This window comes from Oryctolagus cuniculus, chromosome 8 (assembly GCF_051225735.1).
Source record: "Oryctolagus cuniculus isolate XC-2025 breed Fujian yellow rabbit chromosome 8, ASM5122573v1, whole genome shotgun sequence".
Taxonomy (NCBI): Eukaryota; Metazoa; Chordata; class Mammalia; order Lagomorpha; family Leporidae; genus Oryctolagus; species Oryctolagus cuniculus.
This window is the reverse complement of record NC_142874.1, coordinates 125,828,985-125,844,678: the sequence shown is the minus strand read 5'-3', so window position 1 is coordinate 125,844,678 and position 15,694 is coordinate 125,828,985. Positions and strand designations below refer to the sequence as shown.

Below are 15,694 nucleotides of genomic sequence, written 5' to 3'. Positions count from 1 at the left end.
GGGCTTCCATAGCCTTGGAAACTCATGACTGGTGCATAGGGAGATTACTGATGCCATAAACAGGAGTGTCAATTTGTAAAGTCAACAACAGGAGTCACTGTGCACTTACTCCTCATGTAGGATCTCTGTCCTTAATGTGCTGTACACTGAGGCTTAATGCTATAACGAGTACTCAAACAGTATATTTCACTTTGTGTTTCTATGGGGGTGCAAACGATTGAAATCTTTACTTAATGTACACTAAACTGATCTTCTGTAAAAAAAAAAAAAGAAATTATCAATTCCCAACTTGACTCTCACTGGGATTAAACATGACAATAGGTCTGATCTGATTTCATCATCATTTAAAAAAAATCATCTATTATTTTTCACTTTATGTTTCTGTGTGGGAACAAACTGTTGAAATCCTTACTTAAGGTATACTAAGCTGATCTTCTGTATACTAAGATAATCGAAAATGAATCTTGATGTGAATGGAAGGGGAGAGGGAGTGGGAAAGGGGAGGGTTGTGGGTGGGAGGGACGGTAGGGGGGGGAAAGCCATTGTAACCCATGAGTCGTACTTTGGAAATTTATATTCATTAAATAAAAGATAAAAAAAAATTATAGTACAAAGAAGATTAACACATTATCAGGGATGCACACTTAAAATGTATAAATTATTATGTTGGACTCATCTTCTAAGCGTAATGTGATACATTTCATGTGCAATCAATGAAATAGTGTATTTATATTCATTGTTCCAAGACAAACTTCATTAAAGTCTGACATCTTTTAAATCACAGAAAGTAAATCCATTAAATAAGCTATATTTTAGAAGTAAATTATGGTTATAACTACAGGTAACTTGTTTTACATTACAAATAATTAAACACTAATGATTGGAAACAGTTAAAGTGACTTTTAAAATACTCATTGATTATTTAAAGTATCTAAAGGCTGTGGGGAGAAAGTGGAAGAGAGAGAGCGTGAATCTGATGAGGCCGATTTTTCACCTCCAAAGCATGGAACAGTTGGGACTAGCCCAGGCTGAAGCCAGGAACTCCATGTGTGTCTGCAATTTGGGCAGTAGCTAGGATGCATACCTTTTTATTACCTAATTAAAGCAGGAAACATAACAGAAGCAGATACAGCACTCCACCACAAGCTCTGTAATATAGGATAAAAGAATCTCAAGGACAGGATTAATCTGTTGAGCCTCAACATTCACTCTTGAAGTGAATTTTTTAAATGAAATCAAAGTATTATTTTTATTTCCAGGATTGGAAACTCTTTCAATGTGGGAATGAGAGCCAGCTTGTAGTAGTAAGGTGTCTGAAAAAAAATTCAAAACTGTGCTGTTGCTAAATTTTGCTCAACTGAAAGCTTACTCTTCCATTGCTTCATGATTAATTTCTGCTACAGTGAGACCATTTCCAAGCCAAGTACCAAAATAAAGTACCAATTTTGGAATTTCTAAGCTATTCTCATTTCTGAAGTATAATCTGCAAGTATTTAATTTCTATTTTCTGTGTGAGTATTAAAAGAAATTTCAGGCTCACAGTAACAACACAGGTGAATACTTGAAACCTAAGTTAGACATAAACTAAAAATTGGCTCATAAATACCCAAAGACCAAATTATCTTTCTTATATTAGAAAATCAGCACATTTGAACATCACAGAAGGGGACATCTGAACCTCTTCCAATGCCAGGCTTGCTTCTGCTTGACTGTTATATTGCCTTCTCCTTCCTCAGCCTGGAGGAGGAGCTGTATGCCTGCCTACTACAGGTCCACCTTTGGTGGAGGGTTCTTCTCCACCCTTTCCATTATATCTTCCTGCTTGAGATGCTGCTGAGTTCCAGTTCTACAGGCCAAGCAGGTTTAGAGTCAGGCATTGCATGGTTTCCTCCAGTAATGTCATTTTGATATGAAGCTTCACACAATACATGTCAAATACATTTCATTCTGATCAAATATTTATTCCAATATTATTTACAACAGAAAACCTTTGTGTTATTTTTCATCCGTCATGCAGAGTTGTTTGTAAATTCATACCTGAAATAAATCCAAGTTTCATATCAGTACTTTCACACAGAAAGTTTCTGCAATCAGTCCCTTTATAGAGTTAAACAGACTCATTCAGTGACTGCCCACCACTAGAACACATTTCTAACCTTTTGTGGAAGCTGGGCAAGGGTTGATGCAATCACATTGGCCCTTTCTTCTGTCAGGTCACTGATCATTGACCCCAGAGGAAACACCACAACTCCCTCTTCTCCAGAGCTCTGCACACTCTTCCGTATACTGTGTAGAAAAATGTGCTCCATCACAAAAGGGCAGCAGCACAGAAAACAATAAGGAAAGGATTGATGCAATCTACTAAGGAGAGAAAGTCAAATCTTTTCACAAAAACAGTGGTGATCATTGTGGTAAAAGAGATAGCTGACAGAAATTTCCATCTTACCAATTCTAAGTAAACAGATGTTTGTTTAAACTACAGTCACATTGCTGTGCTACCATAGCTCCCAATTTTTTTCTTGCAAAATTGAAACTTCATGCCATTTTTACATTATACGATACATATGTAGGGAATAGTATTCTTAATTAATATTCCTTCTTTCATCTACACAAAAATTTGATCTTATATTTTTTGTCTTCTTTGCTCCTATGTTCCCAACTAAACTTCTATTATGGTTGATTTAATGTCATCAGATATTCTTTCATAAAACTGTGGTAATGGTATTATAAACACATATATAAGTTGTTCAATCATTCCTTAAATTGAGTTTAGGTTGTTTTCCATGGTTACTGTTATAAGTTACTGCCATAAATATTGACATTACACATCTTAATTGGTTTTCTCTGTATAGTTTCATGCTAATATCTTATGAAGCCAAAATTTATCAACATTTTTACATCCCTTGATGCAATCTGTTATATTTGTTCTTTCACTTTTAAAGAGAACAGAGATTCTCTGGGAATTTGATAATCAATGGAAAGCAAGTTCTTTTGGATAAGAAAGTTATGTTCAGCACACAATAACACAAGTGTCACAGTATTTGACTTGTACTCAAATTTCTCTGTGTGAATGAACAGCAACAGTTATTAACGCTAATTAAGGTTATAGTGATACCTATTTTTCTGGTATGCCTTATCCTCTAGTTTTCCCTCCTCTCACAAACACTATCACTTTTCTTTTATGCAAATCAGGACATCAGTAAGGATAGACATATGTACTGTATAAATTTTCAGTAGTACTGTCTCAGCCTGTGGACCAGTGAATCTTACCATGTAAAGCTGAAACTATTTGCATTGAAAATAGATACCACATTTTAATCACTTACTCTCAACTGTTTGATGCTGATATAGGAAGAAAGACAGCATCTCTTAGGAGATGACATAATACAGCAGTGCAAAATAGTACTTTCCACATTTGCCTTTATATTGTGATATGAATTTAAGAGTTAAATTCTCATGTTTCTTAATGAAGAATGTAATAGTGTGTTCTGACAGAATTCTATTTCAAAGAAAATCTGAAAATTCTTTTCTGATACAAGTTCTGGGAATTGTTGGATCTGCATTCCAAAAGCAGTGGATGTTTCGCCTGTTCTCATCCTGTCAGGCAGCTCTGATACTCAGACCCAGGTTCCCCAGGAAGTTTTACTGCAGTATTTGTATAGGTCTGGGTTAGGGCACCAAATATACTTGTCTGAGAAGGGAAGCCATTCCTTTTTAGGTCCAGTTAATCCCCTGGAATTTAATTGAGACATGGTTTAATGCAGTGGTGAAAGTAAGTAGGTGATGGATTTGAATGTAAATATTTTGGGGCACCCATTTATGTATTTAAGGAACAGTTTTGCTGTGAAGCTACAATACAGTGAATAGCCTCAATGCTCACAACATAATTTTAGCTGTCATCTTATTCATCTGATAGCCAAAACTATTACACATTTACATTTAAAGGAGTCAGCATTGTTTTTCTTTCTATGATTTGCTTGACAATTTATATTATTCTTTTGGAAAATCAGTGCCTATCGCATTCAATTAGGTCTAAAGTGTCTGGTATATTTTGATAATTAATTCTATCAATAATAACAAAAAAGTAATAACAAAGATCCAAGATAGTTAAATATGCTATAACCACATTAAATTAAGCTGCTCTGCGATAGGAAAAGAACAAAGGGAGGACTACAATTTCAGGTGTATGACTGATGGAAATTTTCAGAGAATAAGTGAAAAAAAGAGAGAAGGCAGATTCTGCTGCAGCCAGCCACATGTGGTTTACCCAGCTGCCAGCTGTTAGCCACCATCTTACCACTCCAAGGTTGCAAGAAATTGCCATGCCATCCTCTGCTCTCAGTTTTAGCTAGGAGGGAATTCCACAGTCACCACTGACTTTTACTTCACCCTGGAGAGCTAACTAGGGTCTGGGCAACTGCCAGGCTTGGAGCAGCAAAGCTACCTTGCTTCTCCCCAGCTCCCACAGGGCTCAATGCTTGGCAGTAAAGTCAGGCAGCATGCCTCTGGTCTCCTAACAGCATGATAGACAGAGACAGGGCAAAGCAGGGAACAAAAGATAGATCCCTTGCATCCTGCTGCTACTATGAGAATTTTGAGGAATTAAGCTCAGAGTTATGCTCATAACTGTAAGACCAGAGGGTCATTACATTTACTTCAGGGGGCTACCACCAGAAGCAGCCCATTAAAAAAATCTCCTCCCACCCTGGGAGATCAGAGTAATGAGATTGCTATGCCCTGAAATAATAGGAGTGTAAATATTCATTCTAAATTTATCAGTGCCACCGGGATATACCCAGGGGATATAGAAAAGAATCCACCTGCATCCTGCCTCTCTGGACTCGTATTCTCCAGGTAAAATCACCTGTGTACCTTGTTGTCACCTTGTAAGACTAGAAAATGGTCCAGGTTACATCCCTTAGTCCCAGAAGTAGGGCTGTTGGTATTATGAACCACAGCATTAGGGGTCTGTGCTGCAGAATAGCAAGTAAAGCTGCCGGCATCCCATATGGGCGTTGATTTGAGTCCCGGCTGCTCCACTTCTGATCAGTTCTCTGCTATGGCCTGGGAAAGCAGTAGAAGACAGCCTCAGTTCTTGGGCCCCTGTGCCCACATGGGAGACCCGGAAGAAGCTCCTGACTCCATGCTATGTATTGGTGCAGCTCCAGTCATTGCGGTCATTTGGGAAATGAACCAGTGGATGGAAGACCTCTCTCTCTCTGCCTCTGCCTCTCTGTAACTGAAAACATTTCCCCCCAGATCAAAGACAAATAAGAATGTCCAATTTCACCTCTTTTATTAAATATTCTACTGGAATTTTCAGCAAGAGCAATTAGGGAAGAGAAAGGAATAAAGAGCATCAAAATTAGGGGAGGGGAAACAAAATTATCCATGTTTGTAGATGACGTGATGTTGTACATGGGAAAACCAGAACACTCCAACAAAAAGATGTTAAAATTGACTCAGTAAATTCACAGTTTACAAAATAAACATCCAAAAAACAGTAGCTTCTTTTGTATGTTAATGATGAACTCACAGAAAGAAAAATCAAGAAGGAAATTTCATTCACAATAGCCACACAAACAAAAAATCAAATATTTAGGAATGAATTTAACCAATGAAGTGAAAGATATTTACGATGATGAAAACTATCAAACACTGATAAAGAAATCATCAAGGACACAAAAAATGGAAAGATGTTCTTTGCTCATGGATCTGAAAAATCAATGTTATTAAAATGTCTATGCTACCTAAAGCAATCTACAAGTTCAACACAATCCCTTTCAAAATACCAATGGCATTCTTTATAGAGTTAGAAAAAAGCATTCTTACAATTCATATGGAATACAAAAGATTTCAAAATGATACTGAACAAGAAAAACCAAGCTGAGGGCATCATAACACCTAATTTCAAAGTATATAACAAGGCTATAATAATGAAACCAGCTTGGTATTGGAACAAAAATTATAGATCAATGGAACAGAATTGAGAGTCCAGAAATTTTTTTTTTAACTTTTATTTAATGAATATACGTTTCCAAAGTACGAATAATGGATTACTATGGCTTCCCCCCCATACCGTCCCTCCCACCCACAACCCTCCCCTTTCCCACTCCCTCTCCCCTTCCATTCACATCAAGATTCATTTTCGATTATCTTAATATACAGAAGATCAGCTTAGTATACATTAAGTAAGGATTTCAACAGTTTGCTCCCACACAGAAACATAAAGTGAAAAATAATAGATGATTTTTTTTTAATGATGATGAAATCAGATCAGACCTTTTGTCATGTTTAATCCCAGTGAGAGTCAAGTTGGGAGTTGATAGTTTCTTTTCTTTTTTTTTTTTTTTTTTTTTTTTTTTTTTTTTTTTTACAGAGGATCAGTTTAGTATGCATTAAGTAAAGATTTCAGTCGTTTGCACCCCCATAGAAACACAAAGTGAAATATATTGTTTGAGTACTCGTTATAGCATTAAATCTCAATGCACAGCACATTAAGGACAGAGATCCTACATGAGGAGTAAGTGCACAGTGACTCCTGTTGTTGACTTTACCAATTGACACTCCTGTCTATGGCATCAGTAATCTCCCTATGCTCCAGTCATGAGTTTCCAAGGCTATGGAAGCCCTCTGAGTTCTCCGACTCTTATCTTGTTTAGACAAGGTCATAGTCAAAGTGGAGGTTCTCTCCTCCCTTCAGAGAAAGGTACCTCCTTCTTTGAAGACCTGTTCTTTCCACTGAGATCTCACTCACAGAGATCTTTTGCCAGAGTGTCTTGGCTTTCCATGCCTGAAATACTCTCATGGGCTTTTCAGCCAGATCCGAATGCCTTTAGGGCTGATTCTGAGGCCAGAGTGCTATTTAGGACATCTGCCATTCTATGAGTCTGCTGGGTATCTCACTTCCCATGTTGGATCACTCTCCCCTTTATTTATTCTATCGGTTAGTGTTAGCAGGTACTAGACTTGCTTATGTGCTCCCTTTGACTCTTAGTCCTTTCATTATGATCAATTGTGAACTGAAATTGATCACTTGGACTAGTGAGATGGCATTGGTACATGCCACCTTGATGGGATTAAATTGGAGTCCCCTGGTATGTTTCTAACTCTACCATTTGGGGCAAGTCAGCTTGAGCATGTCCCAAATTATATATCTCTTCCCTCTCTTATTCCTACTCTTATGTTTAACAGGGATCACATTTCAGTTAAATTTCAACACTTAAGAATAACTGTGTATTAATTACAGAATTAAACCAGTCATATTAAGTAGAACAGACAAAAAAACTACTAAGAGGGATAATGTATTAAGTTGTTCATTAACAGGAATAGAATTGAGAGTCCAGAAATTAATCCTCATGCATACAGCCAACTGATTTGTGACAAAAATGCTATGGTCATGCAGTGGAGTAAGGCTAATCTCTCAACAAATGGTGCCTGTAAAACTGGATGTATGTATGTAGAAGAATGAAATTAGATCCATACCTCTCAACATATACAAATATCTACTCAGAATGGATCAAAGACCTAAATTTAAGATCTGAGATTATGAGATTTCCAGAAGGAAATGTCGGAGAAACACTCCAAGACATTGGTGTAAGGGACAATTTTGGACAAGATCCCCAAAGCACCAGCACAAAAACAAAACTAAATTAAAAGGCTTATATCAAATTAGGAGCTTTTGTACAGCAAACAAAATGAACAACAGAGTGAAGAAACAGCAGAATGAGTAAAATACTTTGCAAAAAATACAGCAGAATGGGTAAAATACTTTGCAAACCACCTGACAACAGCTTAATATCCCAAATATATAAGCATTTTAACAACAACAAAAATCCGTACACTTGAGAAAAGGGCAAAGGACTTCAATAGTTCTCAAAAGAAGAAATATAATGGCCAAAAAATATTCAACACCACTTACCATCAAGGAAATGCAAATCAATGAGATATCACCTCACTCCTGTCAGAATGACTAAAATCAAAAAGAGAACAAAAAAGGTTGGCCAGGATGTGGAAAAAAGGACACATATACACTGTTGGTAGAAATGTAAATTAATGCCCCTACTGTGGAAAAAAATGTGAATATTTGTTAAAAAATTAGAAATAGACTTGCCATATGATCCACCAGTCCGGCTAGTGTGTATAGACCCCTAAGACTTCCACAGAATGTATCAGGGAGATACCTGCACAATCATGTTTGTAGTAGCACTGTTTGCAGATAGCTAAAATTTGGAATCAACCAAGATTTCCATCATCAGATGAATGCATAAAAAATGTGGTATATATACAAAAGACAATATTATTCAGCTACCAAAAAGAATGAAATTCTGGCATTTGTAGCAAGATTGACACAACTAGAGGACATCACGCTGAGTGAAATAAGCATGACCCAGAAAGACAAATATCTCATGTTCTCCTTTTTTTAAAAACTTTTATTTAGTAAATATAATTTTTCAAAGTACAGTTTATGAATTACGATGGCTTCCCCCCCCATAACTTCCCTCCCACCCACACCCCTTCCATCTCCCGCTCCCTCTCCCATTCCATTCACATCAAGATTCATTTTCAATTATCTTTATATACAGAAGATCGATTTAGTATATATTAAGTAAAGATTTCATCAGTTTGCACCCACACAGAACATAAAGTGTAAAATAGTGTTTGAGTACTAGTTATAGCATTAATTCACATTGGACAACACATTAAGGACAGAGATCCCACGTGAGGAGTAAGTACACAGTGACTCCTGTTGTTGGCTTAACAATTTGACACTCTTGTTTATGGCATCAGAAATCTCTAGGCTCTAGTCATGAGTTGCCAAGGCTATGGAAGCCTTTTGAGTTCTCTGACTTCGATCTTATTTCTTCTTTTATATGTGGAAGCTAAAATTTTAACAAATAAATAAAAAATAAAGAACATATGTATCAGTGTTGCTGCAAATCTAGTTTTGTTAAATTTTGTTTTATAACTCTGTCAAACCAGTGATTAATCATGTCATGCTACTATAGTTGTAAACATCTGTGATTACTTTAAGATTTACTGTATATGGGTGAAATGGTCATTTTTCCATTCAACTGTTGTTTATAGTTCTTTTCTATATTCCTACTAAATTAGGATTGTTTTTCTTTATACTTGTTCAACTTCTTATTTGGTGAAGTATTAAGGCTTTGCATTGTAAAATAATTTTAAAATATGCTTTCTAAAAATCTAAAAAAAAATAGAAACAAAAAAAGGAAAATGAAGAAGGAAGGCAGAGAGAGGGTGGCAGGAAGGGAATGCTATGTTCTTAAAGTTGTTTCCACTTGAGATTTCCTCCTCACAGCCTTCCTCTTACCGAGCCTTCAGGCTCTGCCTGCAGCCCCCTCAGCTGCACTGATGAACAGGATATACTAGGGTCGGAGTGGAAGGAGGGCAAAGGCAGCTTCCTGGCGCTGCAAGTGAGGGGGCAGGGAGGACTTCCAGCCTTGCTGTGGGGGTCCTAATAACCCAAAGGTGTTTTCTGGGCTCCTGAGTGGATGGTGCAGTAATAGTGGTTTGGACGTTAAGGTCCCTATTTGGAGAGTTGCCTGCAATCCTGGTGCAAACCCACACAGCTGATTGTGTTGTAGAATCTAGAAGCTTGGGCCCAGTGCTGTGCTGGTGGAGGTAGGAGGTGAGAATCAAACCCAGCCAGCCTCCTTGGAAGTGGAACTCCCTTAATGCAGTCAGTCGGTTTTTAAATGGTGCTGATTCACAGCCAGGGTAGGCACAGAAACTGCAAGCTAAGGGTGGAAGCCGCTGATGTGGGCCTTCCAAGTAATGGTTAAGTGGCTTCTTAGTGCCTTATTCAAGTGGCTGCTTAGTTCTTTCTTCTAGCCTCCTGTTAATGCTGTCCCCACCCACCTAGAAGTCCAGATTTCTCTCCACTCTCCTGGATTTTTCCTGTGGCCATTATAGGGGCTGCACCAGCAGATGGGTGGTTCTCTCTCTTGAACTAAAAGTTTCAAAAGGAAAAAAATATTGTAAATACAAATTACATTGAATGTATTAAGAAGTAATTATTTTTTAAAAAATTGTAATAGTGACAATAGGTACTGATTCTACATTACCAATGTGAGTGCTAGAATTTTGGTTTTATCTTACACATGATATATACTGGGTATTCTGCGATATTTTGGTACAAATGTATATTATATATGTCTTTTTTTTCACAGGCAGAGTGGACAGTGAGAGAGAGACAGAGACAAAGGTCTTCCTTTGCCGTTGGTTCACCCTCCAATGGCCGCCACGGCTGGCGCACTGCGGCCAGTGCACTGTGCTGATCTGAAGCCAGGAGCCAGGTGCTTCTCCTGGTCTCCCAAGTGGGTGCAGGGCCCGAGGACTTGGGCCATCCTCCACTGCAGTCCTGGGCCACAGCAGAGAGCTGGCCTGGAAGAGGGGCAACCGGGACAGAATCTGGCGCCCGGACCAGGACTAGAACCCGGTGTGCCAGCGCCGCAGGTGGAGGATTAGCCTAGTGAGCCACGGCGCTGGCCTTATATATGTTATAATCCAGGTAAATGTATCTATCTAATCCAATTTTCATTATTTGTTTATAGTGAAAACATTAAAAATTAGAAAATATCTAGTATTATATCATTTTCTATAGTTAGGCTTCTATAGAATAGAACATCAAAGCCTTTCACCCCATGTAAATATAATTTATTTACAGTTTATCAAACTTTCCCTATATCTTCTACCCCACTATTCTATCTAGCCGCTAACAACCACAGTTTTATGCTCGACTATCGTGAGATAAACTTAGTTAGATTATGAATGTGAGTGAAATCCTGCAGTACCTCTTTGTGTGCCTGACTTTTTTAATTAACCTAATGAACTTCACATTCATCCATAGAATGGCAACAAACAAGATTTTATCTTTTTAATAGCTGAGTAGTATTTGATTGTTTATATATGATGCATTTTCTTTATCCGTTCTGCAGAGGATGACAAATATGACTGCTTCCACTTCTTGCTTTTTGGGAATAATGCTATAATTTACATGAGAATGTATTCGTCTCTTTGACAGACTGGTTGCATTTTTTTTGAAGACTTTTCAATTATTTTATCTGTATTAACCATTTCCACACAACACAAGATGGCATGGCATTATTATTACAAGTTCGTGAGTGATCAAGTCTTGGTATATTATTGTCTCATTCCCCATTTTCTGTTGCCCGAGCTTGTACAAAGGCATCTTTAACTCTCCTTTATATCATGTTTTATCTAATGACCTTTTTGGCAAAATCGGGCTCTATATAACTTCTCCTTCTAAACCATTGTTGTTTTTACTGTTCTACCTGTTACTGTTTTTCTGTCTGCTTTTTTCCTATTCCTATACCTATTCCTGTACATCATTCACATATTAGTACTTATTCATGTTGCTATCAATGATTCTGGGATAGCTTCTATGACCTCTTCTCGATAAATTTTAACAGTGTGTTTTTTCCTTTCCCAGAACTTACACACTGTTTTATTGTCTGTGTTTCCAAAGAGGCATTAGGGAGAGCACAAAATATACCTATTTTTTTTCTCTGTATGTCCAGCAGTTGCGTTTCTTGTGTCCTAGTCTCTTTATGAATATACAGTGAATTAAAATTCAATATTTTTCTTATATATTGAATAAAGAAGTACTTTAATTGACTCTATTCTCAAAGTCTCTTAGATAATCTGTTATTCTTAATGATATTGACTTCTGTATACATATGATGGCTTAGAAATATAAAAGATGATTTCAAAAAGTTCATGGAGGTATTAATTATGTTCTGATTCAAAAATACTTAGTTGTGAAATCCTCTCATGTGAGTTTCTGGTTAGTAGGGCCCATTCACCCATTTCCAATATCTCTTTTAGTACTTCCTCTGAAAAATTTATGCAAAAAAAAGCAAACAGGAGGATATTTATCTTGGGCAGAGGTTGGGCAGGTTTGCAGTGGAGCCCTCCAACAAAATAAACATTTGGTAGTAGTGGGCGAGGAAACTCCAAATCCCAGTAGCTTTGAATGAGCCATATTTCAGCTCTCGCCACTAGCTCAGAAAATGAAACAGGTCTTCCTGAATGGAAGAAAATGAGGAAAAGACAGGGAAAGAGAGAATTGTCACATGAGGTATACCACATAACTAAATGTAATGATGCAGTTGATGTATAAAGGGTCTGTGAATTAATAAAACAAATATACATATGTAAATGCAACATAAGTATATAAATATACTATGCATTGTTCACATATTATATATATGCAAATAAAATGTCATTAATATCAATTCACTATTGTCACAACCCTTGTTATCAAAATAGGACACTATAGAGTGAAACATGCATTTTTTCCTCTTTAAAGTTACACAAGTTGCAGTTTCAAATAAGAACAATTATCTTAGCTAGAGAGTCAAGAAATCCTACAGTAATCCTGAGATCAATTTTCCCAGTGTCCACAGTTTAGCAAACTGATCTCTAATCCTTGATTTTTTGATGAGTTGTGGCTTTTTTTTAATAGGCCTGACTGTTACTAATTGTTACTGTTTTTGGTTCATGTTAGCAGCTTAATAATATTTATTTACATGGAAATTTATATAGAAATATTGCCAAATATCACATGGTAATGTTTTTAAACAATGGAAATAGAGATTTTTTTGTGTAACTTTACATTGGATAATTATTGTAAAGAAATGGAGAAATATAATTTTAAAATGCTAGCTTTGGGATCCACAAGGTGAGAAGACCTACACTTCCAGGAATAGAGAGTCCCTACCAACACTTCCAGGGATGAAAAGTCCTTGCTAAGGTCCCCACGGGTGCCTAAAAGTCAACCAATGAGGATCAGACCTGCCTCTACCTTTAACCCCCACGCCCTGTATCTATATAGGGAGCCCTCCCAACCTCTGATGCGCGACTCCCATGGCTCAAGCTCTATTGGGACCAGGGAACCTCACTCGGGAGCAGAATCCCAATAAAAGCTTGTGAATTGATTGATTCGTCTGCCTGGGAAGATTTGTTATACATCGGACACCTTGCAAAAAAAAACAAAGAGTAATTTCATATGTCTATATTTAAACAAAATTTTAGATATTACACAGATTATTTTCAAGGACTTAATGAAAGAATGTGACAACATTACAAAACGCCAGGTTTTCTATCTGGAAAATCCTCTTTGTCTCCAAAATGTGAATCGCTCTTTTAGGCAATATGCAAATGTAGTTTAATTTTGCATGAATCAACAGATCTATGCTTGGAAAATCATTTCCTCAAGGTCACATAGATATTAGTCCTCGAAATGAGTGTAGCAAATGAATCCAACTGTCTTAATTGATCAACATAGTAAAGATGTGTCCCCTGACTTTTTATGACATAAAAAATGGATACTAAAATGGATACAGATTTGCATAAGGAAATTCCTGGTGCTTCATTTGTAGTTGAGTGAGTCCTGGAATGACAGCCATGGAGTGAGGCACTGGAACGTGACTGACTCTGTAAGGTAAGCCTTTCCATAACACTACTGAAATTGCACGATATTATTACATTATCATTTCACTATTTCACCTATGGAGGACTGATTTTCCATTCATGAAAGATCACCCACAAAGTAACAGGAAAGCTGTGAATTCACTAGCATCTAAAATCATGACTTACCTAGAACTTCACTACAGAACTGATCCCCCCCTCTTCACATAAAACATTTGGAACAGAAAGTCAAAATAAAGCATCCATAGCATGTTTTTACGCTTTCCGTGAATGTCATTTGTCCACTTAAATCTGACATAATAGCAGGCACAAAGGAAGGAGGAAATAGAAGTCCCCCACTACACTTTCCATAGGTGTAGCAAGGAGTGAAGTGGAAACTGTACACAAGGGGTGTGTTCAGTGGCTCAGCCAGCAGCTCACCACAGGGAGCAATTGGGTCTGCAAGAACAACATCAAACTTTGAATCCTGAAGCTCTGCCATGATTTTCTTGTTCATAACTAGGTCTTTGAAGAGATTTTCATGAATATCAGAATATTCAAAGAATAATTTTTGCAGTAGTGGGAAATAATCCCAATATGCATATTTTGACACATCATTTATCAATGTATTAATTGGTCATGAATAAACTTCTATTTGACCTTTAGTATAAGATGTGTGAAAAGTTTCAAAGTGAATTCCTGATTCATCATTGTTGTCCATTAAAATAGAAGCAGAAGATCTCAGAACAGTGACTGCATGACCTCGCTGGACAAGTGCATCCAGGATTGTCTTCATATTCATCCAGTGGCTGTAGTCCATGGACCACACCAGCACCTTTCCACAACTCCCAGAGCTGAAGCAGCAACTCAGCTGTAGCAGCAGCAGGAGAAGTGAGACACATCTCCTGGACATCCTGGGGAAATGCAATGCTTCCTCGACACTTGCTCTTCCTTTCCTTTGCTCCTTATGGTTTTATCCAAGAAGAAACTTAACACAGAGTTAAAGTATAAGTTGCATTGGTTAAAATAAATACATGATATGAGCAACCAGAGCTTGGAAACCAGGATGGCAGGCAGAAAAGCAAAATTAGATATTGTTGTGTCCAACTGAGTGCTTTATGGTCTCTCCTATGGTTAAGTGATTCATCCTGCCCTAAGGCAAAGCCATGGGTGTGTAGGATAACTGTGGTATGTAAGAGATTTTAGAAGAGTTCCCAAAGCAATTTTAAGTGAAGTGACTTGCATCTGCAATCTCCCTGTCAGTGATGTAGACATAAAACAATCATGCAGCTGATCCTTGTTTCTTGGATAACATGATTGAAGGAGGTTCTTCATACAAAAATTTCTTTAAATATACTTAAAATATATGCAAGTTTCAATTTAAAATGTAAAATTATTTATTTCATAGAAAATTCACACAAATGCTCAATTTTTGAACATCTTCTCACCAAATTCAGCCCTCTGTCATAATTTAGTATTCCTTCTGTCCAAGGCAGTCACTAATTTATGTTTCTACTGACTTGCGTATTTGGCCGTTTTCTGTAAAGGTATCATATAGCACATGGAGGCAACAGCATGGGCAACTTCTCTGTGAAAGACATCCTACTTGAAGAGTAAATTGCTAACCTACAGTCTTTGTTTCTCCCATCTGGTAATCCCCAGTCTCTGAGTGATGGCAATGGACAGAAGTAGGCAAGGACTGTCAGGAATTAGAATTCCAGTGTGCAATGCTTGATTAGAATCCCTCTTTGTGATAAGAATATTACGAGGTATTTTCTCTGAAGAGAGGAGAGAACTTCCACTTTGACTATGACCCTGTCGGAATAAGATTGAAGTTGGTGAACTCAAAAGGCTTCCATAGCATTGGAAACTCATGACTAGCGCCTAGGGAGATTACTGACGCCATAAATAAGAGTGTCAAATTGTTAAGTCAACAACAGAAGTCACTGTGTACTTACTCCTCTTGTGGGATCTGTCCTTAGTGTGTTGTTCAATGTGAAGTAATGCTATAACTAGTACTGAAACAGTTTGTGCTTCTGTGTGGGTGCAAACTGATGAAATCTTTACTTAATATATACTAAATCGATCTTCTGTATATAAAGATAATTGAAAATGAATATTGATGTGAATGGAATGGGAGAGGGAGCGGGAGATGGGAGGGGTGCGAGAGGGAGGGAAGTTATGGGAGGGGAGCCAATGTAATCCATAAACTGTACTTTGGAAATTTATATTTACTAAA

The 15,694-nt window shown here is 37.4% G+C and overlaps 1 pseudogene; it reads right to left on the bottom strand.

Annotated features, from left to right (window-relative positions):
- Window positions 1–2,138: 2,138 nt before the first annotated feature.
- LOC138843316 (UDP-glucuronosyltransferase 2B16-like) lies at window positions 2,139–14,384 on the bottom strand (annotated as a pseudogene).
- Between the last annotated feature and the right edge of the window lie 1,310 nt (window positions 14,385–15,694).